At 43.3% G+C, this 26,894-nt stretch overlaps 1 protein-coding gene and 1 long non-coding RNA gene across 2 annotated transcripts in view; one reads left to right on the plus strand and one right to left on the minus strand.

Annotated features, from left to right (window-relative positions):
• The window catches only part of HAPLN1 (hyaluronan and proteoglycan link protein 1), a 92,480-nt gene extending 91,696 nt beyond the window's left edge, over positions 1-784 (minus strand). The window contains exon 1 of the mRNA XM_045020162.1: positions 398-784. The gene's annotated coding sequence lies outside the window, so the exon portion shown is untranslated. The remainder of the gene's footprint in view (positions 1-397) is intronic.
• On the plus strand, positions 762-25,722 carry LOC123372185. The gene is made up of 4 exons (XR_006580161.1): positions 762-1,104; positions 7,138-7,221; positions 7,832-7,944; positions 24,248-25,722. It is a non-coding gene; the product is annotated as an uncharacterized LOC123372185 (long non-coding RNA).
• The last annotated feature ends 1,172 nt before the right edge of the window (positions 25,723-26,894 follow it).

Raw genomic sequence — 26,894 nt, forward strand, 5'->3', positions numbered from 1 at the left:
ACCTCAAGCCCTCCCATTTCGGTTTTGCCCTGATATGTATGGGATGTTTGTGTTTGTGGTAATTTAAACAATTAAAATTCCCTTGCTGGGAGCTAGACAAGCTGGCTCTATTTATATAGAGGAATGCTTTGGGGGTGATTGAGGAGTGGGCCACAGGGGCCAGTATTAGAACCAGCCAAGCACACGCACACAGGCTCTTCACCAAAATAACCGTGGAGAAGAAAGCTCCTGGGCCACACGCCTCCCCCCAGAACACACAAGCGTTTATTTATAACTCCAGGGAGCATATATAGGCCCATTGAGTCCCGCCTTGAGCAAGCAGCGCTTGCTGGAGAGGAAACAGCCGCGGCTTTCAATGACAGAGCTACCTTTGATGGGGCAGGGAGTGGACACCCACCTCGGGGAGCGCTGGGCTGGGGAAGAGGCAGGAGATCAAACAGCAAAGAGACGCTAAGAGAGCCGGGAAGCGGAGCAGGGACAAAGCCGCGGGGGAGGGGGCGATCTCTGACGGGAGGCGGCTGAGCGAGGAGCTCCAGAGCAGCCCTCCGGAGCCAGGCTGGGGCGAGCTGCCGGGAGAAGCGCTGCAGTCCGCGTCGTTTCCCCGAGCACTCCAGCCCCGCGGCTTGGTCGGCTCTGGGCCGCGAGCTGTAGGTGGCGCTATTGTCTCAGCCAAGCCCGGCCCGCGGCTCCCCTTCCCCAGCGCCCTCTCCGCTTCGCTTTCCCCCACTCGCTGGACTTCAGTGCACGCCGGTGCGGGGGAGCCGAGCAAACACGCGGAAGAGGAGCAGTCTAGACACTAGACCCGGACCGGTTGCAAAGCCCGTCACAAAGGCGGCAGTGACCGTCTGCACCACACGCTGGGAAGCGGAGACGGGTGAAGTCAGAGCGACTTCCCCAAGGTCATTGATCAAGTCATGGCCAGCCAGACTCAGGCCCCTGACTGCGTGCCCAGCCTGCGCTTTGATGACCAGCCAGTGGTGTGCTAGACGGACGGGGGAGGTAATACCAGTTTCTACTGGTGAAAGAGCCCCGCTTTCCAGCCACACAGCGCTCAGGTAGTCCCAGCATCACAGCAAAGTGCAACAAAGGAACAGACTCTTTAGCGTAAGTAGTTAGCAGGTCCTCTAAGGGACCATTCAAGGTGGAGTGGCCCATTAGCACCTATGACTGCAGAGACAGAGAACAAAAAGGGGTGTTAGTGGGTGACAGATCGTTGTAATATACTCCAGCCAGACTGGGGGGTTGGCCTGGTGTTATCAGGAACGGCATTACTGATATCCCAAACGGACAATAGCACCCATTAAAGGAGCGGAGTCTGCACTGAACATCCTTATTGTCATCAGAGACCTATAATGGGGACAGACAACATAGGAGCCAGCTTCCCAGCCAGTGCTGGTAGAGGGAGCGGGGAAGAGCTGGAAACAAGACACTGCAATCAGCTCTTCTGCCCAGTTAACACCACCTGTGTAAGGGTAGAGGAAGGAAAGATTATTTTAGGCTCCCCTAAAGAGGGCTCCTGTAGGGGAAAGAAAATTTTGCACCCTGCTCCTTTCCAAAAGTACAACCCTAGTTGGTCCAATAAAAAGATATGGTCCACCTGTTCAGTGGAAATGGAAGACTGCTGAAGACATGGAAGAGGATTCCCCACCACTCCTGCAACAAGATCCTGTTTGAAGTTTTATGAAAGTTTTGCCCAGCACTAAATATAATGGGCCTGCTTTGCCTCACTTACACCAGTGTAAAGCAAGAGTAATGAGTCAGTTACAGTGGTTCAAAACAAAAGTGTAAATGTGAGGAGAATCAGGCCCCATGCATTTATTTATGAAGCTTTCCAAGGCTTGGTCTACACTACCAATTTATGTCAAAATAACTATGTCACTAAGCGGTTTGGAAAATCTGAACCGCTGAGCAACATAGTAATACCAACCTAATCCCCAGTGGAGAAAGCACTATGGCAATGAGAAGGCTTCTTCTCCTGTCAGCCGCCTTCTGGGGAGGTGAAGTACCTACACCAATGGGAGAAGCTCTTGTTTAGGACCTGGCCTAATGACTCTACTGTGTTTTTCACAGCAACAGATGTATTAAGAACTCTATTTATTATATGAGACGGTATTAAAGAAAAAAAGAAATAAATTATACCTTGAAAATAAAAGCTTAGTGCTATTCAATATATCTTCTAATTATAAAACATTTTCAGGTAACTAGAGAACAATAAACAAAAGTAGTCTGATGTAAATACATCTAGAAAACCTTGAAAAATAACATTCAATCTGGTGCATTATGGGTTCGTAAAACTAGATAATGAAATAGAATCAAACGTTTGCTGCTAGCTACTGTAAGTTCAAGTTTATGCTGAGGAGAGCAGGGGGCTATAGCACTTTTTCTCTTCTGATTGTGGGCCAGCTGGGGCTGAAACAGGCTCCACAGACATAACTTAAAGCAGCTGAAGCACCCCTCAAAGTGACACTAGCTGCAGTGGTTCCACAGGGTCTGCTGTGCTTGTCAAGAATCACTGTGCACTCTATCCTTCCCCCTCCCTGCCCTCTAATGTGGAGATGGAAAAGAGTGGGTGGTGTAGAGTCAGCTATCACAGCTCACTCTCACCACAGGTTTCTCCTCAATCATGGTGAATCCTCAGTTGCCTCTTTAGAGCTCCTCAAAAATGCAAAACAGCTAGAGCCCTAGCCAAGATTCTAGCTTAATGCATTTATCAAAAATATCAGCTCAGCACAGATTCAAAGCATGTGCCATTCTATTCCAATGACTATCTTTTTAGACCCAGTGATTAAAAACTAAATGCAATGTTATGATGGAATGTTAGAATAACAGTTGCTTATTGGAGGTACAGTTATTGAAAGACCTATATTCTGATCGATGGGGTCTCTCTTTTACCAAGGCACGAAGTAGCTAATTCATAGAAATATACAGCTCTTGTGCAACCTTATTAGATCACCTCCATTAAGCAACCAAGGTTTTTGTTCCCTTGAAAGGATGAAACAAGGTTTACCCTATTTTTAAAAGAAATATTGTACTCCTGTAAATATACTGACTGGATGGATGGATAGATTTGATAAAATGTTATTAATTCTTAAGTATCCATTCTGGTTATCTGCTACTTACTTCATTTTATTTACTACATTAAAAGCTGCACTGCTCTACTGTAAGTCCACCCTGCAATTCTAATTCCAAAATAGTATAGAGAGGTGGTCAAAGCACTGACTCAGGAATTCTGGGTTCATTTCTGGCTCTGCTTCCTGTGTGACCTTGGGCAAATCACTTAATCTATCTGTGTCTTGGTTCCCATCTGTAAAATGGGAATAGCAATAGTCCTCTCTCCGTCCTCTGTTTAAATTATAAAGGCCCAGATCCACAAAAAGGTCTTGGGCTTTGCAGTGTTCAGTGGCACAATACCAAATGTAGAGGTTTTTAAAAAAAAATCACAGGAACAACACTGTGATCCACAAAGCCTGAGTTAGGCACCTTGGCTCTAAGGAAGGGAGAGAGATAGGCACCTTAGACTAGTCCCCCTGCTCCAATGACTATTTATGCACAGTGGAACAGCTTCAACTGAAGAGAGTGAGGGTGCCCCATACCAGAATATCCTATATCTCAGTGGTTGGAATGCTCTCCTGAGAGGTGGGAGACCCCTATTCAAATCCCTTTGCCCCCTCAGGCAGAGAAGGGAGTTGGACCTGCATCTCCCACATCTCAGGTGAATGCTCTAACCCAGGGGTTCTCAACTTTTTTGATCTCCCTTCCCCACAACATGCTATAAAAACTCCCCAGCCCACCTGTGCCACAACTGTTTTTCTGCATATAAAACCAGGGGCAGTGTTAGGGGGTAGCAAGCAGAGGGATTGCCTGAGGCCCCATGCCACAGAGGGCCCTTTGAAGCTAAGTTGCTCAGGCTTCGGCTTCAGCCCAGGGTGGCAGGGCTCAGGGCTCGGCCTTCAGCCCTATGCAGTGGGACTTTGGGTTTCTGCCCTGGGCACCAGCAAGTCTAATGCCATCCCTACTTGGTGGACCCCCTGAAAGCTGATCATGGTCCCAGACCCCTGGTTGAGAACCACTGCTCTAACTCTTGAGATTATATGGTGGGAGGCAGCACCACCGCAACTACCTCCTTCTCCTGATGTTGAATGAGACCCGATCTGGTGAGCAGACTCAGAACACACACACACGATTGGGCTGTGCATGTGACATAGGTTGGAAAATGCCTGTCTTCTCCTGATTTGTGGATTGCACTGGGGTTGAGGTGGGAGATAGGCAGCTGAAGGCCTAGAGAGAGACAGCAGTGTGCATGTACAGAGGCAGAAACGTAGGCACCTGGAGTATGTTTATCTTGAAAACATAGGGGCCAAGTGAGTTTAGATACGTACAGGGTTGGGTGGGAGTTTTTTGCCTCACAGTGAACCCTAAAACTGGGATTTAGGTGCCTAAGTACCTTTGTGGCTGTGGGCCTATGCTCAAGGGCATCCCAGTCTTGATTGGGGCCTGTAGATGCTATAATTAAATAAATAATTTATTTTTAAAATTCCCTATTTATTTTTTATTCACTTTGCCAATACTTTCAGACTCCAGTGTCTGTCAAGCAAATGTCTTAAAATTAAGGTGGTGGGAAGTGGTGTGTGTCACCTTGTCACAAACTTTTCATTACCCCCATCCTGTATTGCTTCACTTAGTTGTTGACAAATTCCTAGTTCTATATACAGGAGCTGGAATTTACTGTTTGTGTGCTATGTGTGCATAATGCTGCAGCTGAAATATATGTCTGTGACGTATAAGTATGTCGACTTCAGCTACCTTATTCATGTAGCTGAAGTTTTGTAACTTAGATCGATTCCGCCCCCCCAATAGACCAGGCCTAAGTATTGGATGCCTGGAAAAAAAGACTGAACTTTTTAAATAATGGCAGGAAAGACTCAAGAATACATCTGGAGGAGTGAAATTATAGGTGCAGAACAAACAATCTAGATGCAGAGCGTAATACTATACACAAATGTGGTTCAAAAGGCATAAGTCAAAAAACATTTCAGTCATCCAGGCTAAGCACGAACAAGTTCTGTGAGTGCGTAGGCCACTCCTCACCCTGGCAATCACTTGGCAACAAACAAAACAGAAATGACAGTAATGTTCCATATCCTGTTCTGTCCAACCACATCATGAAACTGCTCATTACACAACTCGCACATCCAGATACTCACACACCTCTGAGAGTAAATAATATAGTGAATTTTGGAGAGATGCTCAGCTGTTATAAATTAGCTTAACTTCGCTGAAGTCAAAGTAGTGAATCAATGAGAAACTAGCTGAGAATCTAGCCCATCATTTCTCAACATGCAAAACACTATTCCCACACAATACATGATATCAGCATAGTTTATAACATACATAGCTGCAGTATCCATAATGCTGATGAAAGTCAATTACATTTCCTTCTCTTCAACTTCATATCCTGCAGTCTTTGCTTTCCCAGTATCTGGTCAGGAAAGGATCCCAGATGAAAACTAGCTTGGTAAAGTCAAGCTAGACAAGATAGGGAGCGATGCTGGTATATAATGGGGAACCTGCAGATGAGTTGATAGGGATTATAATTGTTCTTAATTGAGAACATCTCAATTATCAACAGGCTCATAATGGAATTGCATCCATCATCGCTCTTGGAGCTTCAAGTTATAGCAGTGGTTTGAAATCTATTTCACCCTCTTTGGTTGGCTCAGAGAATCTGAATATTCCTCTAGGATATGGACCTCACCACAGTTCCCACTACAAAATTGGATTGTTTTAATGTACTCGGGTGCATTCTTGAAGACATTACTTACCTTTTAATTTTCATCTGTAAAGTTTTGCCATGCTAACATTCTTCTTACAGGGTTCAAAATAATTTAAAAATTAGGTATAGTTAGTAAGTAGTTATTCAGAATAACGAAGTATTAAACATACACACATTTCTATTTGATAGAGATGATTAGGGGTCCTTCAATTCTGGAATTCACTCCATGCGTGGTTTGCCAAAAACCCAGATTTTCAGACAATGTGCCAGACACATCTTGTTATTTTTCTAGCCAGCAGGAAATGTATTGTCCATTCTCATTATTCATTTGTCCTCAGATCTTAGCATCTCCCAATTTATCTTCTTCAAATTTCATTAACACTCTTCTTACTCATCTCTTCCTGATCATTAATGAAAGTGTTAACACCACACCACCACCACCACCTCACTAAATATCTCTCTTCAATTCTGTTAACTGCCACTCATCATTACTGCAGTTTACTGTCTTTCAGTTAGCTTACAGTTCATTTTGTTAGTGATATTCTTTAGCCAGACAGATTTAACAGCTGTGAATTACATTCTAAGATATAATCAATGGCTGGCTGGAACAATAGGGTCCCCATGACTAATCGTTAACTACATTACTGGATGGAGTAACCTGACAAGACTAACATGATCTTTGCTTGCTTTAAAATAAAAAAAAAAATCTGTTTATTTTAACTATTGCCCAGGATTCTCCAGAGTAATGATCTTTAGGATTAGCTGTTGGACTGTTCTGTTTCAGTTGAACACTAATTATTCTTGTGATAAAGTATCCACAGTTAGTGAGACGATCAAAGTTAATCTGTAAAAAGAAGCAGCCAAGATGCCTGGTTTTCAGAAAGCCAGAATGAGGCACAGTTAATCTTGTTGAAGAACAAAATATGAAGTCTGGGGAAAGCATGGGTTAAATTTTTTTTTGATCTTTGCAGCAAATGTGCAGGGATAGATACTCAGCTGACAGCATGATCCATCAGTACAGGTCTGCAGAAAAACAAGGACAATATATTAAGTAAAATACAACATAAACATTTGTGAAAATTCCACACTTTTGCAACTGGATTCTCAAATGGAGAAAATTCTGCAATAAATATGGTCACAAATATTATTTTTATAATGTGTAATTAAATGTGCTTAGCTGGAAGACACAAATTATAACGAAAGGTCTGATGTTAAAAACTCTAGTTTTCCAAGTTGACTAAAGATGAATGAAGAACTTTAATGAAACCATGTTGTTTTACAGCAGCTCAGCATCCAGCTTTTCCAATTATTTAAAATTATTAATATGTTACCAACCAATAACTTTCCTTGTTGTTTCTTCCCAGATCTGACCTTATACAACATCAGTTTGTTCTTTCCAGGTTGCACATTGGAGGACTAACTTAGTGTGTTTGTTTATACAACTAAAGGTAAATCATCCAGTTTTTTAGTATTTGAACTGATTTTTTTCTCAGTATGTGGCAGTTTCATTTATATTGCTTAAGAATATTAGCTCTTAGCTCTTCATCACACAACCTTTATACACTTCCCTCCAGAATATTCATTGATTGTTTTTGGTCTTCTGATCTATATTATCTTTGCCTTGGAAGTTGATTGGTATTATAAATTTGAGACTGCTCCAGGCTTTTCTGTGAAATCTTTTCAAATATCTTGTGTTAGCACCTCTTCTGGGATGCATAAGCATTTGTATTTTTGCCCTGCTCTTCTCTAAGGCTATGTCTACATTACATTATTTACAGCTGTAGCACTTCTGGTGAAGACACTTTAAGCCAGGGGAGAGAGCTCTCCCATCAGTTTAGTAACTCCTGCCTCTGCCAGAGGCAGTAGCTATGTCAACAGGAGAAGCTCTCCTGCAGACCTAGTGCTGACTACACTGGTGTTTAGGTCGGTATAATTTATGTCGCTCGGAGTGTGTGTGGATTATTCATACCTCTAGCAACGCAAATTATACCAAAGTAATAGCCTATGTCCCTATGTTTTGCTCAGAAGAATCATAATTCTGTTCTGTTTTCATTGTAGGACCATACAGATCAATGGTTGGACTCAAACAAACAAGATAGTGTGCTTCAGAAACTTACTGGAGGTGATCTATGAGCCGGAATATGAACACATCAACACTGACCAAAATGAAGGTTAGTAATAAGACTACTTTGCATTTATATCACACATATGGCAGTTCTCAAACTGCATTTCAAGCATTAATGTATTTGCCATCACTATAGCCTAGGATTCATCTTCATTATACAGATGAAGAAACTGAGGCAAAGAGAAATTAACAGACAGATTTTTATAATCTGAGATACGAGTCACATGTATTCTTGAACATATATTTGTTTGCCTACTTTTTCATGTACACTTACAGCAAATGTGTGCATAGATCATCTATTTGTATACATAATTGCATACATATTTTGCACACAAATAGGCACCTACATGCAGACCTCAGGTTTCACCTTAAAAAAAAAAATCAGACCACTGGTAGAAGATCTAGAAAGGGAGCCCAGGCTTTGAGCCTCCTAGTGCTAAGTTTTAGCCACAAGATCATCCATTCTGTTTTTTCTGTTTTTTCTCATCCCTTATCTCTCTTCACCATTCAAAGGTGACAGGGGAATTTAAGAACAGAACTTTCTCAAGCATTTATTGTCTGAGCAGTATTCCCCTAAATTACCAGAAAGGGTCACAGTGTAGTTTTTAAGCTGGAAGAAGATCAGAGGAGCCAAGCTGCAGCAGGAAACCCTAGAAAGAAATCTGGCTGACTGACTCCCACAACATTCTTCATAGGAGGTTCCAAGGAACACATGATGCAGAGCCAATTAAATACTCTTTTGAGTGTACACGGCAGTGTCCTCTGTGACAAGCCATCTCTGCTAGCCACTACATAGATTGAGGGGCTATGACTGTATCTTCACTTTACTCCATTTTGGATAGACACTTTAGGAGTAGCACAGAGCAGTGGCTGTTGTCCCTGACAAGAATGCACCTAACTCTGTGTAAGGTGCAAGGGGGTGTGAAAAATTCCTGGCATCCTCTCATCACCCTTCACCCACCCAGGGCAAAATACAATAAAACCCAAGGTATTAAAGGGCTTGGCTACACTTGCAGATGTGCAGCACTGGGCGTTACAGCTGTCTTCGTACAGCTGTGTAGGGAAAGCGCTGGAGTGTGGCCACACTGACAGCTACCAGCGCTGCAGTGTGGCCACATTTGCAGCGCTGTTGGGAGTGGTGCATTATGGGCAGCTATCCCACAGAGCACCTCGTCCCATTTTGGCGCCGTGGGTTGTGGGAAGGGGATGGAAGGGTACGGGTCATTCTGCTTCCTGTCCCAATGCCCCGTGATGCATCGCTTCACATCCCAGCTGTCACTGTTTTTCCGTCCATGTTTGGCGCCATTGTGACTCTCCCAACGGTTTCTGTGCAGCGCGATTTCTGTGGGAAATGGAGCCCGAGCTGCTGAGAAATATGCTGATGAGTCTCGCCAGCACATCACGTTTGGCAGTTGAGCTATTCCTTCAGCTCCAAAGTGACAGTGAGGAGTCCGACGACGATGATATCGAGTCGCCTGATGCGTATGACACTAAATTGCTTGTGGCATTCACAGAAAGGCTCAGCACCATGGAACGCCGCTTTTGGGCTCGGGAAACAAGCACTGAGTGGTGGGATCACATCGTCATGGAAGTCTGGGATGACGAGCAGTGGCTGCAGAACTTTCGGATGAGAAAAGCCACTTTCATGGGACTGTGTGCTGAGCTCGCCCCCACCCTGCGGTGCAAGGACATGAGATTGAGAGCTGCCCTGCCAGTGGAGAAGTGGGTGGCTATTGCAATCTGGAAGCTGGCAACTCCAGACAGCTACCGGTCAGTCGGGAACCAGTTTGGAGTGGGAAAGTCGACCGTTGGAATCGTGTTGATGCAAGTTTGCAGGGCCATTAATTGCATCCTGCTAAGAAGAACCGTGACTCTGGGGAACGTGCAGGACATTGTGGATGGCTTTGCACAAATGGGTTTCCCTAACTGTGGAAGGGCGATAGATGGGATGCATATTCCTATTCTGGCACCACCCCACCTAGCACCCGAGTACGTTAATCGGAAGGGGTATTTCTCTATGGTTCTCCAGGTGCTTGTGGATCACCATGGGCGTTTCATTGACAGTTACACAGGCTGGCCTGGAAAGGTGCATGATGCACGCATCTTTCGGAACAGTGGCCTGTTCAGGAAGATGCAGGCCGGGACTTTTTTCCCAGACCGGAAGATCACAGTAGGGGACGTCGAAATGCCCATTGTGATCCTTGGAGACCCCGCTTACCTGTTAATGCCTTGGCTCATGAAACCGTATACAGGAAGCTTGACAGGAGCAAGGACCGGTTCAACTACAGGCTGAGCCGGTGCCGAATGACTGTGGAGTGTGCTTTTGGCCATTTAAAAGGGCGCTGACAATCTCTGTATGGGAAGCTAGACTTGGGGGAAAGCAGCATCCCTGCGGTTATATCCGCGTGCTGTACCCTCCATAATATTTGTGAAGGGAAGGGTGAAACATTCAGTCAGGCATGGACCGCCAAGGTTCAATGCCTGGAGGCTGAATTTGCACAGCCAGAGAGCAGGGCTACTAGAGAGGCCCAGCAAAGGGCTACAAGGATTAGGGATGCCTTGAGGGAGGAATTTGAGGCTGAAAGCCAACAGTAATGTTTGTTGCCTTGCACGGGAGTGAAGTGCAGTGGTTACAATGTTAGTAGGAATCTGTTTTTCCTAAAATGATTTGCAGTGCCTGTTTCTTTCCTGGGCTACGGTATCTTTCAATTTCTGCAATAATAAAGACTGTTTTCAAAGCCAAGAATTCATTTATTGAAAAGAAAATAACTTTATTGACAGACACACAACCTAAAAGGGCAGGGGGGTGGGGTGGTGGACTGTACAGTCACAGGTTTGAATATGTCCTGTCTGGAGTGCTGTGCAATGACTGCTGCACTTCAGGATGAAAATACTGCATGGTGATGGGGGTTGAGTGCAGAGGGTAAGGGTCGTAGTTCTCAGGGCTGGTTGGTGAACGTACAGGTGTTGGGGGCAGCTGGTGGTGGTAAGAACGTGGATGCTGGGGAAGGGGGGTTGGAGCTGACATTGGGGCACAAGGGAAAGAGCTTTGGGATGGATGGGGGTGGCACGGTAGTGCTCTGCCTGCATGGCTACGAGTGACTGGATAGAGTCCGCTTGGCGCGCCAGGATGCTTATCAGCTGCTTTGTGCTTTTCTTCTTAGCCGCTGCGTTTCTCTGGCGGATCCTGCTTTCCCTTTCCCTCCAGTCCTGCAGTTTTTTCCTCTAGTCCTGCACTTTTTTACTCTCTCTGGCAGACTGATCCATAACTGCTTTCAGCATGTCTTCTTTGCTTTTTCACGGCTTCTTCCTGAGGTTTTGTAGCCTCTGAGCAGTCGATGATACGGGCAGTCCAGTAGTCAAGGACACTTTTCGAAAGGCAAAAATGGCAACAGTTAACAGGGGTAGCATTGTTTATAATCTCATCCAGACAGTTATTCCCACACAGTGAAGGAGTTTACAGTCTTCACTTTAGCATACTTTTCCCATACCAAACAGAGTGCACATAACCCACAGGAGCCACGAAATGTTGAGTAAGGGGGACTGATTGCTTCAGGGCTGTGCAGGGGTTTCTGTGTGTTGGGGACGGCAAACAGCTACAGGGGGCATCTGCACTGAACACTCTCCCAACATTTTCCACAGGAGTTAATCCTGGAAGATATCTCGCTGCTGCGGGTCACCTGGGAAGAGCGGGAGGGTCTTCTACAGCAATGCGGATTCCGCCCTGGCCCCTATGCAGCTTGCCTCTGTGCAGCAATGGTCCCCCCACCCCTCGCGGCACAGTGGCGTGGACGCGTTAGCCTGACTGGGACAAGGACCACAGTGGCTCTCCCTATAAACTTGCGCAAGCGCATTGCCCACACTCTAGCTGAAACTTTTGAAGAGATTACCGAGGCCGATTACCGCGACGTGATAGACCACATCAATGGGCTATTCCACATCTAGGCATGCATGCATGCAGCCCTAACCCCCCCTCCTCTCCCGAAACATTTCCATCCTGAAAATAAAAGCCGCTTACCAGTAACCAGCTCCTCTGCTTCTCCTTCACCAAGTACTGGCTGCTGCGACTGGCTGCCTTCCTCCTGGCTGCATGCCTCCTGGGACTCTGGGGTGTCTCCCCCCACCCCAGTACCCTCACGCTCGGTTTCCTCCCCCTCTTCCCCCCGGCTCTGAAGTGTCCATCGTGGTCATCGGATTGGCAGTGGGGTCACCCCCAAGTATCGCGTCCAGCTCCTTGTAAAAATGGCAGGCTGTGGGGGCAGCGCCGGAGTGGCGGTTTCCCTCGCGGGCTTTGCAATAGGCACTCCGCAGCTCCTTCACTTTAACCCTGCACTGCACCGCGTCCCGGTCATGGCCCCTTTCCAGCATGGCCTTTGATACCTGGCCAAAGGTATCGTAATTCCTATGGCTGGAGCGCAGCTGGGACTGCACAGCTTCCTCCCCCCAAAAACTGATGAGGTCCAGCAACTTGCCATTGTTCCATGCTGGGGCTCGTTTGGCGCGTGGAGGCATGGTCACCTGGAAAGATTCACTGATTGCACTCCACACCTGGCTGAGCAAACAGGAAGGGGATTTTTAAAATTCCCGGGGCATTTAAAGGGCGGGTCACCTGAGGCCAGGGCAGTAGAGTTCAAACTGATGAGCAGAGTGGCTGAACAGGCATTCTGGGATACCTCCAAATACCTCTGGAGGCCAATAACAGCGCTTTTGGTGGCCACACTGGCGGAGCAGCGCTGCATCACCAGCGCTGCAATAGTTATACCCGAGGCAGAGCAGGAGTACAGCCAGCGCTGCAGCCAGGGAGATGCAGCGCTGTATGTGCCTTGCAAGTGTGGATGGTGAGTAAGTTGCAGCGCTGTAAACCCACGACCAGCGCTGCAACTCTCCAGTGTAGCCAAGCCCAAAGTATTTGAACTTTTATTCACAGGGCTAGTAAGTTGAGCTTTCCAATACATTTAAATAAAGCATCCTATTTAGGGGTGTCTAAACCACTTGCAGTCTCAAATGGCAATAGTAGAAGATCATCTCAGGTAAACCATGAATTGCAAATTCCACAATATATTTGCACATTGCCAGCTTTTAAGCTACCAAGTTCACTTGCTTTAAATTCTGTTTTTCTTATAGTGATGAAGATAAAAAGTTCTCACACAGTCTGCCTTTTTCAAGTGGTCTGTGCCACACTGAGTTATTAAAAGTAATAAATGTAACTGCGGTGTTTTGTGTGACTCACAGAAATAGAATCTGTGAACATACGTTATCTGTTACGAAGACTGGTGATTTCTCTGTATGTGTGTGTGAGTGAGAGAAATGTTTGTATTTCTGAGCAGATAACAAATATTCTTCTTCAGAGCCTAGATAACAGCTTTGTAATCTATATGGACACAGTTGATCCTTGGTATTTTATATCATAAAAGAGATGATTGTGGATAAACTTGACTTTCTCAAAATAAGAAATTGATCTTAGAGGGTGGTTTACCTTGTGTGTGGTACTAAAGCAGCTTCAGCAGCACCAAGGCTGTTTTCAGTCCTGGACCAGTGACAAAAAAGCACTGCTTAGACTGAGGCACCACTCTCAGATTTTAATATCTGACATCTTGCAAACCACTTTGGTATAAAAATACTATTTTTCACTTGGAAAGTTGGTCCACCCAGCTCACCAATGACTTGAAACATGTATTTCTTGCCCTTGCAATTCTCCCACCTTTTCAGTTCTGAGAGAGTTTTGGTGGCTTCTATTTCCAGAATCTAGAATAGAATATCAGGGTTGGACAGGACCTTGGGAGGTCATCTAGTCTAACCCCTGCTCAAAGCAGGACCAATCCCCAACTAAATCATCCCAGCCAGGGCTTTGTCAAACCTGACCTTAAAAACTTCTAAGGAAGGTTCCTCTAGAATAGAGCTGAGCCATTCACTGATTTTTCAGTTCGGTGGCCAAACTGACCCCCTTCCTCCCCTCCTCCCCCCTGCCCGTCCATTTCAGTTTATTTCAAATAATTTCTGAATTTGGTTTGTTTCTTGTCAAAACAAATAACTGAAACAAATGATGTTTGTTAAGGGAAATGTCAATTTCAATCAGAATGTCTGAAATGAAATTTCATTCCAATTGACATTTTCAAAATGAAACATCAAAATGGACTGTTTCAAAAATGTCAAAATAAACCATTTTGACATTTCAAAATTATATCTATCTATATCTATCTATATATAAATGGGTTTCACTGGCCAAAACTGTTCACAGAATTTGACTTGAATTCAAATACAAATCTTTTTAGGGATCTGAAAAATGCATTTTTCAGTGAATTTACTATTTGGGGGGGGATTTTTTTTTTTTGGCCCAGCTCTGCTCTAGAGCTTACAGCCAATCACCAGTGCTTAATGTCACCCTAATGTTTCACAGCTTGAGTTTCAAATGGTATGTTTCTATGTTTCTGAGAAATAGGAGAGCCAAATTCTATTTTTTTTCCCACTAATTGCGGGGGACAACTAATAAAAGAACAGGGACAGGAGTGCGGTCAAAGGGTCAGAAGAAGGGAGCCTGACGGGGACACCGAGCAGAGAACCCCGGACAGCGCCCACTGCTCCTCGAAGGCGTCAAGGGAGCCAGCGGACGCCGCCCAGAGGAACTCCGCCCGGAGACGTGAACGGACTAAGGATCGGAAACAAGCCCCACAGTCGCAGGAGTCTCCATTGGCCAACCGCCTCTCCCTGGTCACGTAGATGGCCATTTTTGCCAGGGCAAGGAGGAGGTTGACCAGGAGGTCCCGCGACTTCGTGGGGCCACGGATAGCCGAATTCTATTCCTGGGTATGCTGCAGACTTGCTATGTGACTTTGGGCTAGGTTCAGGCTGTTGAAGTTGTTTCTGTTTGCTACTTTGGGGCATATTTGTCATGAACTACATGGGACTTTTGAAGTATTTGTAGTACTCATGAGAATTTGTACTTATTTTGAAATAAGGTACCAGCCCCTCTAGGGTCTAAAGTTAGAGTAATTCAAACCACCAGATCTAGCCAGGAGCCAGCAACCATAGCAAGTTGGCCCTCATAGGAGAAGCAGATTAATCACCCCATCACTCTCTGCATGCAGAGACTAGAGCAGAAGGCAAGCATCTACACAGACCAGAGGGTTTAATTATAAGGTTGGCATGCCTTCAGATTGGCCCCAAAATACACATGTAAAAAGTGGTGTGCCTGCATTTTTTTGGCATGGTTTTGGGTCCACCAGTATTTGCATATCCCAATATTTTGATTTAAACATACAAACCTGAGGTTTGGATGCACAAACATTTTCATCGCCCAAAATTGCACATTTCAGAGGTGCAAATTTATAGGCCACGTGCAATATGTGGCCCAGAGACTCTGTAGTCTGATAAATTATAGCACTATTTTTGTGCATCACACTGCTGCTTCCATACTCTGGCTATGACTTAACTTGTTACACTTTAAAATATACAAATTAGTTCTCTCTGGATTCTAATGAAATAACAGACAGAACTGAGTGCGTTATTTATGGTATGTTAGACTGAGCAACCCTTAGCACTTATTCACACAAGCAGTCACATTCTGTCAGTAGGAGCTCTTTTGGTATTAGGTGCTCCCCAGCTTGAGTAAGAGGCATACAATCTAGCCTTAATTACTTAATGTTATTTTAATTGCTTATCTCCTTGTATGTGTGAGAGTTTTCTGGGGGAAACAGTGAGATTCATAGATTCCAAGGCCAGAAGGAACCATTGTGGTCATCCAATCTGACCTCCTGACAATAAAGGCCATAGAACTTCCACAAAATAATTCCTGGAGCAGATCTTTTAGAAAATATTCAGTCTTGTTTTAAAAATGGTCAGTGACTGCAATCAAGTCACCCCTTAACCTTCTATTTGTGAAACTAAATAGATTTAGTGCCATGGATCTATCACTATAAGGCATGTTTTCTAATTCATCATTCTTGTGGCTCTTCTCTGAACCGTCTCCAATTTCTCAATATTCTTCTTGAATTGTGGACCCCAGAACTGGACACACTGTTCCAGCAGAAGCCACGCTAATGACAAACACAGAGTTAAAATAACCTCTTTGCTCTTACTCAAGAATCTCCTTTATGCATTCAAGGATTACATTATCCCTTTTGACCACAACATCGCACTGAGAACTCATGATCAGCTAATTATCCACCAGCACCCACCAAATAGGTCAGCTGCAGCATTTAGGACATTTTAAGTGCTGGGGTGCGGGGGGAGGGGGTTGCTGTTGATGTTTAGGCTTAAGTTAATTTTTTGACCAATCTCATATACTTTCAATTAAAAAAAAAATTGTTGTGGGTTCTTGAATCCAGATATAAGAAAAAAGGGAGGCCATCATAGTAAGCTTCATGCAAAGATCCCCAATCACTTGCCTTTTTCGAGAGCCACCATCTCTTGGCATCTTACAGGACTCGTGCCAAATGGAAGTGTTATAATCACATTTTAAGCTCAGTTTGTGAAAAGCACAGCTGTCTGAAAGGGTGCCCTTTAAGTGTTAGGATAAAAGATTGCTGATTGTTATCTTGCAGTCTAATACTAATATTTTTGTGCACCAAATATCAAAGAGTACCCATTAAACAGTTTGGGGAAATTTAATCATGAATCAGGAAAGGGAAGCACTTGAGACTCATCTCTTCTTCCGTTCTAAAGAATTATCTTGGGGCACTTTGTACAGTCATCTTTTCTGGGATAATATTCTAATAATGACTTGTTGAGCTTTTTAGGCAATTCAATATCAGCTGGAATGTACTGAGGTCTGTAGAAGTTATTTCTGTGCTATTGGAGGGTTAGGGATTATTTCTTTCTTTACAAAGAAAGTTCTCACTCTGTCTTTTGAGCCCATTAAATCATTGTTTGTAGGAGGCTCGCTTTCCTGCTGTTTAGTTGTAATGGAATATACCTTTACTAGAGCAATGCTGTCACCTGTACACTGATCCTTCATATAATTATTGGGAAAATTGCAATTCAACTTAATCATTTCCATACATGTATGCCCAGATAGACAGTTTTACTAGCCGTCCTTGAGGCCCTGCAGTGCAGCTCTGTCGCTCTAGCTGTGCTTACTTACACAGGGGTGAAAGGTGTCTGTGATTATTTTTATTTCCATTCTCACTTGTCCTTGAGGAAATTGCCTTGAGGAACAAACACCTCCTAGTCTAACTTGTCAAGATCCAGGGACGCATTGCCAACCTTGTCTTTTGCTTCCTATCCAGGTGGGAGGTTTTGAACCAGAACCTCAGTCTTTTAAATGTATTACGCATATAAGTACACAGCAAGATACAGCTGCCAAGTGCTAAATCATTTCAAATATTCAAGAATGCTGTGTTCAAAGTTTGGAGTATACCCTCAACTTGATTTTAAACATTATAGGCTATGCTGTTTTCCATAGGTGAAATGATTCCATGGGGAAAATATTGTAAGGAAATATGATTACTTTGATCCTTCATTTTTAGGAAGACAGAATCCTTGCACTTACTATAAGTGGAAAATCAATATAAGAAGAAAATACTGATTTACTTTTTCATATGCCAGTATGCCTACTGAGGTTTGTTAGAAACAGAGTCTTGAAGAGACCAGATTCAAAGTTTGTTTGTTTTTTAAATGAGGAAGGATATTTAAGAAATCAACTGAAATAAGAAAACTTTATTCCCCGGGGTGAAAATTACTCCATCTGGATAAATCCTGAGTAATAATCTACAGTCATTCCATTCATCTGAAAATGAGAGTCCAATGCCTTTTAAATGCAGGAGTTTTATAGTCATTGTGAGCTGTCCTACATTGCAATACCCTATCTAGATATAGTTTCTCTTTGAAGCCCAGCATTCCCCACATTTTTGCTGCACACACATACACACTCAAAAATCTCCTTAGCAACATGGAAAGATGTTCCCTAATGTCTAATTGGCAAAGTAGATCTCTGGGCTTTGCAGGCTGCTGTAAAAAAGAATGCAGAGGTAAAGAGAAGAAAAAGGAATAGCCTGGCAGAGGTCCACTGACTGGAATAGCCTGGCAGAGGTCCACTGGCTCACAATTGGTATAACAGGGGGAGTCTGTCGTAATAGTGGGTCAGGATATGGTACAGGAGAACACCCCTTTTTAGGGACTCTGTCCCAGATGATTACCCTGATCTATAAATATCTGAAGAGAGTTCTCCTATTTTAGGAGGATTTTCTCTTTTCAAACTTGACCACTAACCACACCATCATAGAATTAAGCAAATAACCTCCCCAATTAGCCCATTAGAACAGGATAATACAACTTCTCATATACAAAAACAAATAAATTCATAGTCTCATGTCATTTTGTATAAAAAAATGCAGTTAATAATCTTATTCCCCCCCACCAATTCACTAATAAGGCACACCTAAGAATATAGCTTTTTAAATACAGCATTTCTGTTTTTTACTCATTTTTACTTTCCAAAATAGTCATGTGGTGGTGTATGTACACCCCATCCTGAAAGGAGGGTGCAGGGGGTACGTGGACAATGTCATTAAGTCTGCTTGTCCATCTCCGACCTCACCACCCTGGGGCCTAAGGACCAGAGCAAAAGTAATAGCCCTGGTGCCCAGGTCAGCGTGGCCTAGCAGACAGAGTCCATAGAGCAGCCCTTGGGGCAAGGCAGTGTGGCCTAGCGGCCAGTACCTGAGCAGCTGCCAGCAAAGGGGGAGTGGGGGGGCTGGCAGTCCAGACAGGGGGGCCTGGGCCCACCCAACTTCTCCAGGCCCCGAAGCAGGGCCCTAGCAGTGGCGGAGAGGTCCACCACTGGCTCAGCGGGGAATCCCACTGAAAGATGCTCAGCTTACCTGGGTGGGAGATACCACTCCGTCACCCCCCCGGGTCACTTCCTACTGTTGTCCGTTGTCTCTGGTGTGGCAGTCCATGAGGCTTTGGGGTCTCCAGACTCCACTGCACAGGTCACTTCCTGGGGCTCCATTGGTTGCAGGGGTCTAAGTCTGCCCTTGGGGCCTCCGGTCTCTGCAGCCAGAGGCCGAAGCCGGTCCTCAGTGGGTGCTCCCAGCACTAGTCCTTCCCCTCCGGCATCCAGCCCCGAATGATCTGGGCTTCCTCCATTTATACTGCTGCAGCATCTGGCGCATGTCTGGTCCAGCCTAGGGGGCAGGACTTCCGCTGTCCCTAATGTGGGTTTAACCCTGTCTTGGCTAGTGCGGGGTATCCACACCCTGTCACAGGTCACTATAAAGGTTGTGATTTTTTTTGTTTATTTGTTTTTTAACTTAAAAATCCACTGGTGTTTGTGATAAGCACTTGGAAGTTTGGAACTAATATTTCTCTCCCCTTCCAACTGAAAAACTACTCCAAAGCCCTCAATAGTCAGTGGACAGAGTTTAGTTCTTTTCCATGTGAGAAACTTCAATTTTGTTCCCTATGTTTCAAAGCGAGCTCAAAATCAGCATGACTTTTTTGGGTATTTCTCTGTGCACCCCTTAAATGATAATGTCAATACAGCCCAGATAATGGGGTGTACTGCTCTATATTCCTTTTGTTATTTTTTGTCGTGGGAGAGTTTTATTGTAAGTGGAATTTATCGGAAGAGCTCAGCATTGGCTTTAGCTCTGTTTCCATTGAAATCGGTGGCAAAACTCCCAATCAGGCAAATGCTGAGTGCTTTTGGTAATGCTCCTTGTGTGTCCAACATATCAGTGTTATTTTATTTTTAACATTTTGATGACGGAATAGTGGATTTATTTAAAATAACTTTAATAGGTCCCTATCCTGCAAACTGCTAGGTGCTGGCTGATCCCTGAGCCAGTGCAGAACATGGGACTCTATGCAGACACAGGGCTCTGCCTGCATGTAGCAGCTTGCAGCAGAGGGCCTTAGGCTATGTCTACATTACACACTGTTTAGTGACAGAACTGTGCTGCTACAGCCATGCCACTAAAAGGCGCACAGTGTAGCCGCTGGTTGTTGAGAGCTCTCCCGCCGACAAAAAACAGGTAGCCCTGGCGAGCAGCAGTAGCTTTGTCGGCAGGAGAGCTCTCCTGTTGACAAAGCACTGTTCACACTGGTGCTTTTTGTCGGTAAAACTTTTGTTGCTTGGGGCCGGGGGGGGGGGGGGGAGGGAAGTGGGGCCAGTGTTTCACACCTTGATGACAAAAGTTTTACCTACGAAAGTCCAGTGTAGACAAAGCCTTTTTCAAGTAGCTCAAGTTTGAGGTTGTCAATTTTCCTTTAATATAATAGCAAAATAAAGGGAATTCTCCTGCAGCCCTCATTCAGTCAAAATTCCCATTGGTCTCAGTGGGAGAGTTTCACCTAAGTGAAAGACAGGAAAAGAATAACGAATAAAATATTCCTAATTGATAGGTTAGCAAGGAAGTTGTTCATTACTTTTAATTTTACAGATTCAGAATATTATTCTGATTAAGGAAACAGATGTGTTTTTCAGATGTTGTGTGGCACCAGAATTCATGAGTTGTTTATAGGCAGATCAGATTCCAAGCAATAAAAAAAAACAACCCAAAACACATAATCTAAATAGTAAATCAGCTAATGTAGACAGTTTACAGGTTTGATTAGTTGTAATTTAACCTTTTTCCTGCTTTCAGTGTGAATTTCAGAAATCATCTATTTTGACCACAACAAAAATGGGACTTCTTAAATGGCTTCATATATTTTAAAGAATATTTACAAATGTTTCAGTTCTTACTTTCTGTAGCTCTGATTCATAATGAAGGGAAAGCAAGACAGAACTCTGAGGACAAAACTTAAGCGCATACAATTGTGTAATACTCTTAGAGCTAAATTGACTGAGTTTTGGTACCTAACTCTGAATATGTATCTATGATATAGGCTTTATACTTCATCTCTTTCAGTATGGGGATGGGCAAATTGGTCCAGAAATTCTTCATAAAATGTACTGTGGAGATTACTCCAAATTGACCAGCAGCTACTAGTAATCCCTGGTTTGTGGAAAATAGTGTAATTTTGGCACAATATAGTCAAAAGTATAGGGAGAACTTGTACAGCAGGCATGGGATCAAGACAAGAGAAACTATATTTCTTGCTAAAGGTCTAGGGACAGATTCTGCTAGCTTTACTGATGGTGAGAAACAACTTATTCCACAAGCAGTCCCACTGACTTTAAAGGTTAAGATGCTACTCGGCATGAACAAGGTTATCAAAAATCTGTCCCTTAACAGCTGTAGAATCCCTGTAATAAAAACCTTACCTAACTGATTAAAACAAACAAACAAAATACACCACACACAAAAAAACTTTATACACCCAAAAATGTTTTTCCTGCTAAGATGATTGTGATGTATCATACATAATTGGAAGCTCATTATCTATAGATGAGAAGAGAGGCCTTGCTTTTTAAAAATTGGACCAAGAGAGACCAGCTGCCATAAGGGAAGGGCCCTAGGATTTCTTAATGGGAGGGGTAGCTTCTTTAATGTACATAACTTGCCTGAGGAGGAATTTCCTTAGCAAATCCATAGATGGTGTACAAGTGGTTATTAGCCAGCGGCATCTTCTATTGAGGCTCTTCAATTTTGATGGAAATGGATGAAATTTGATTTTCTTGCAATATCATGAGTTGAGAAAGGTATAATAAGAAAAGTCAAGATGCAGGAATCACTAAATGAAATCTGTAGCCTCTTTTATGCAGGAGATCAGATTAAATTATCAAAGTGGTGCCTTGTGGCATTAAAATCTATGAATCTGTAAGTGAACAAAGATTGTGTGGGAGTGGAGGTATATAAGACCCAGACACATTTGCAGTGTAAGTATGGTGTGAGGTTAATATCTGTAATAGCACTTGCCTCTCTGAAGAGTGTCAGACCATGGTCCATCTCCCACTGTGCACTAGACAGTAACACTGGCCTCTTGAAGAGGGAGCATGTTCTGCATTTTCTTCAAAGTTGGTGCTGTGGCTGCACTCTCTGGGGACTCACAGGCCATTGTGCCTGCCCACTGAAGAATACAATATGGCTCCAAGAAAGATTGAAATTCAGAATTATATCCTAGAAGTTACAGATGGGAAAAACCTAGTAGATCAGAGGTTTTCAACCTTTTTTCATTTGAAGACTCCTAAAAGTTTCAAATGGAGGTGTGGACCCCTTTGGAAATATTAGACAGTCTATGGACAACCCCGGATCTGTGAACCACAGGTTGAAAACCACTGTACTAGATCAACCAGTCATTCTCCCTCCTGTTCAAGAGTGTAAACGACAGCACATTTTCTAATGATTTTTCAGCCTCATTTTAAGTGCCCAAGTGATTTGGCATCCATCACTTCTTTTGACTATATCACAGCTTAATACATATTATCATCAGGGAAATTTTCCATCTTCCTCATAATTTTTGTTAGTCTTCTCTGAATTCTCTTCAAGTTGCTTAAGACTGTAATAGTCCAAGGGAGGTGTGAATCTCTGCAATTTATTGAACACACATCCTAGCTGCCATTGCTCTAAGATTGTACATACAACTGTAACAGCAGGAGCACTTATCATATCTTCCCATTAAAAATAGTTCTTTAAGCAAGATTTGTATCAGCATAGGCATCTCTGTCTGTTTTGAATATATTGGCAAAAATATTGTAAAGATAAATTCCTTGCTTAATCATTATCCCTGTCACTCTTGCAGTTCCTGGAATTCTTCTGTTCCACAGTTACTCAGAACCTATTTTGTTCATACCCTGCTGGTTCTGATCTTTCATTTATCAACTAAACTTGCAATACGAGTTTCATATCCCTGTGTTGTGTATTAATGGAGGATAACTGAAAATGCTTTATTTCTTTATCCAGTTTCCTCTTTCAGTTTTTTTTTAAATCTCTCTTTGACTTTGTATTATATAACCATCAGGTTAATATAACGCCAGCCTTTTAAATGAGAGATTAGTAAAGGCTGATTCAACTTCTGCTACACTGAGAGAGAGAGAGAAAGAGAGAGAGGGGGTCAAGAATGGGTTTCCAGAAAGACAACATATTTGTTATTTGTCACACAAGTAACACAAAAAAGTCTCTTCAACCCTTTTCCCCTGACTGAGATGGGATGGGGGATTTCCTGCCCTCACCATCTCTCCTCCTTAGCAAGTTTATGTCCAAGCTATCAGCCAGGAAATCCTTCTTCAATCAGTTGAGGAGAACCTGCTTGCCCTCTGCTGAGATATAGGGTCAGTGCCAGCTAATGAGCCAAGTATGTACCTAGCGTCTGCACTGGGCTTGTACTAACTGTGCGGAAGCCTAGACTGAGCTGTCTTCACTGCTCTATTACCCACACTAGCTGTATTTAAGTCCTCAGGTAGGCTAGCCTATACCCACAGCTTTAGCTGTGTTCACATACCCTAAATTTGAGATACAGGGTCAACCTTCACAGGTTCAATTTTCCCCCTCATCATTTCTAGTAGCCCAATTGCCATATACAGTTTAAAGCAGATAAAAATATTAATATATGCCCTATCTGGAACTAAATACCAGAAGGCACCATTACAGCTTTTTCTGACAATGAAAACACCATTGTGCATTTTCAAACATGTAGTCATTTAAGAGTGGACATGCTGTAAATGCTCTTTCTGCATATCACCATGAGTATTTTTCCATGCATGTATTCTTTTCTGTATGAGTTTAACAGAGGCATAGGTAGCACCACATTGATTATGTTGGAATTTCCATTATCATTCCCGATAGTTGGATTTGAATATAATAGTGGCTTAAATAATGCTTATTTTCACAAATGCTTTTAAAAATTACTTATAGATCAGTCAGCAGTGTAACAGACTCTATTTTGGTTTCCCTCGGTGGAGCTTTAATGAAGTCACAGCAATCTAGCAACAGTTTCCACAGATCTTATAGAGACTGCATGACCTTGATAAATTATAATAGCAACATGTCAATCTATGTAATTACAATAACAAAATGTAAGTCTGCACCAGCTCTAGGAAGGCCAATGACAGGTATGAAAATATTCAACACGTGCTGACAATGTGGTACTTTAATATCAGATAATCCCACTCTGATCTGAAAAATTCCAAAACTATCCCTCTGGAAGCTCCCTTATAACTGGAAGGAACAATTTGAATTACTTGTCTATATTGATGGGTTATAAAGTATCTATAAGCACTCAGGAAAGCTCAATGAGAACATCTCACAATGCACAGTGGTGGTCAAAGCAGCAAAAAAGACAATAGATATTAGGGAAGAGATGTATAATAATATTTTAAAAGTTATAATGGCATGAATATTCATGGTACAGTCTTCCCTTTAAAATACCATGTTTAATGCTTTGGGGAGAAGAGTGTTGTGTTGAGGGCAGGTATCTGAAAATACATGAGATGCACTGGCAAATTCTTGTATTCCATGTCCTTGTAGGCACAGTTATAACATACAGGAGACATGCAGAATCAATGGTGGAATGCCAAAGTAGATGACATCCAGGGCTATGATGACTGTCATGAGACCTAAGACTTCTATGCTGCATTGAAAATTGTATATGGTTCTACACATACCACTACAGTGCCTTTGAAGAGTGTGGACAGCCTAACAATAGTCACTGACAAAGGAGAAATCCTTCAGAAGTGGCGACAGCATTTCAGTGATCTTTTTCCCATACCGACCAACATCACAAACGAGTCACTAGATGAAGTCAATGCTGCAATCAGTGCCATGAAGAACTGCAGGGCTCCTGGATCTGATGGCATACCTGCAGAAATATTTGAGTATGGAGGTGAGATCATTCTGAGGCAACTACATGGACTATATCTCATATATGGAGTAGTGAAGACATATCTCAAGATTTCAAAGACACCACTGTCACCATATACAAAAGGAAAGATGGAAAGTCGAACTGTGATAACTATTTTGGTATTTTATTACTCTCCATTGCTAGAAAGGTTCTGACTAGAGAAGGTCACCAAGGTCTTCAAGGTAATTGTTCATAGACTGCCATATGCTGCTGACTGTGTTCTAGAGGCACATACTCTAGAAGAGAGACAATTGATTACAAACAGATTTGTAGACCCTGCAGAAAGGTATGGTCCAACAATCAATCTAAAAAAGACAGAGGTCACGTATCAACCTGCACCAGAGAAACCCTACATGAAACCAAAAGTCACCCTCAGCAACAACAGCTGAATTCTGTTACAGACTTCTGCTGTCTTGGTAGTATATTCTCAAATGATGTTACTATAGACAAGGAGCTGACAAGTTGTAACACAAAGCCAGTTCACCATTTGCCAGATATCAGGCAGAGACTGGCAGCAACATGGCATTAAGCTTCAAACCAAATTAAAAGTCTATTAAGCAGTTGTGCTGTTCAACTTGTTGTATAGGTGTGAGACCTGGACCTGGCATCACATTAAGCTTTCAGATAAGTTCCATTTATGACATCTGCCTGCCATACTCTGCATCAAATAGCAGGATAAAGTTACCAATAACGGGGTTCTGGAATGTAGTCACTCCACAGGGACTGAAGCCGTGCTTATCGCATCACATTTACGTTGGGTTGGTCATGTGTTGAGAATGGACAACACCAGAATGCCAAAGCAGTTGCTGTTTAGTGAACTGAAAGAGGGCAACCACATATGAAGCGGCCAGAAGAAACACTTCAAGGACACACTAAACTGTGCAATACTGGTGTTGTCAGCAACAGATAGATCACACTCAGCAATGGGGTTACCCAGTTAAGATTAACTGTTATGTGGATCTTGAAGCATGGAGGCTGAGTCTTAAACAGCAGCAGACTCAGCAGGCAGAGACTGTAATCCCTTCCTCAGCACTGAGTTACCTCTGTACTTCATAAGGAAAGGACTGCCCAGGGCCAGTTCCAGCTTTTTTGCCGGCCCAAGCAGCAGAAAAAAAAGAAAAAAAGAAAAAGAAAAACTTGATTGAGCTGCCGCCGAAGAGGAAGACAGAGAGTGAAGGACCTGCCGCTGAATTGCCGCCAAAGACTGAAGCGGACTGATTGAGCTGCCGCCAAAGTGCCACCGCTGCCGACCTGGACGTGCTGCCCCAACAACGGACGGAGTGCTGCCCCTTTCTAATGGCTGCTCAGGCACCTGCTTCCTTTGCTGGTGCCTGGAGCCAGCCTTGGGACTGCCACTTGCGCATCGATCTTTTTATTCACAATCATACTCACAAGATGTAAAACCATTGTCAGTGTCATCTTCGGTCACGTAGGACAACAAACAAACAAATGCCTCCTATTGCTTGTTTTACTGTTTGGTTTCAGGGTGAGGGGAGTCTGCTAGTTTCATTCTTATTTATACAGTTGTGTTTTGAATATATATAAAGTTCTTAGAGCTTTGGACAGGCACTTTTCCCCCATGGGACCATCATTATAAATATAAATAAAAATATATAAAATATAGATCCATATCAAATAAAGATTCAGTAAAGGACAAGGAAAAATTATTAAGGATATGGAAAGATTTTTCCTATGAACAGAGCCTGAAATAATTTGGACTATTACATTTATGGAGGAGATGAATAAGAAGGGACATGATGGTGGTATACAAAATAATGAATGGCATAAAGAGAAATCAGTCACTCCTGCTTACATTCTCATAATACAAGAACTTAGGGATATTCAGTGAACTTGAAAGGCAACAAATACAAAAACAATAAAAGGAAACAAACACAAAGCACAATTAGCACTGGAACTTATATTGCCACAATTTAGTGGGCCAGATTCTCAGAGGGCCCCAAGTGCAACTGCAAAGAAAGGGGTGGCAGTGGTGGGGAAGCAGCTCTAAACCATCTTTTTCCTTCTCTGGTTTAAATTATGGTCGTTGCAATGGTTCACAAAGACTGCTAACCTGATTGGGGATTTGCGCTCTGCTCCCACTCCCCCACTTCCCCTCCCCCACTGGAACACCCACTATCTCTTGCAATACACCCCCTGTGTGCAGGGCTGGCAGAGTGGGTGGCAATACAACATTACACAGCATTAATATAGTGCTTTTCATCTGTACCTCAAAGTGCTTGTACAAAGGTGAATAGCTCCTTTTACAGATGATGA

Source organism: Mauremys mutica, chromosome 6 (genome assembly GCF_020497125.1).
Source record: "Mauremys mutica isolate MM-2020 ecotype Southern chromosome 6, ASM2049712v1, whole genome shotgun sequence".
In the NCBI taxonomy this organism is placed as follows: domain Eukaryota; kingdom Metazoa; phylum Chordata; order Testudines; family Geoemydidae; genus Mauremys; species Mauremys mutica.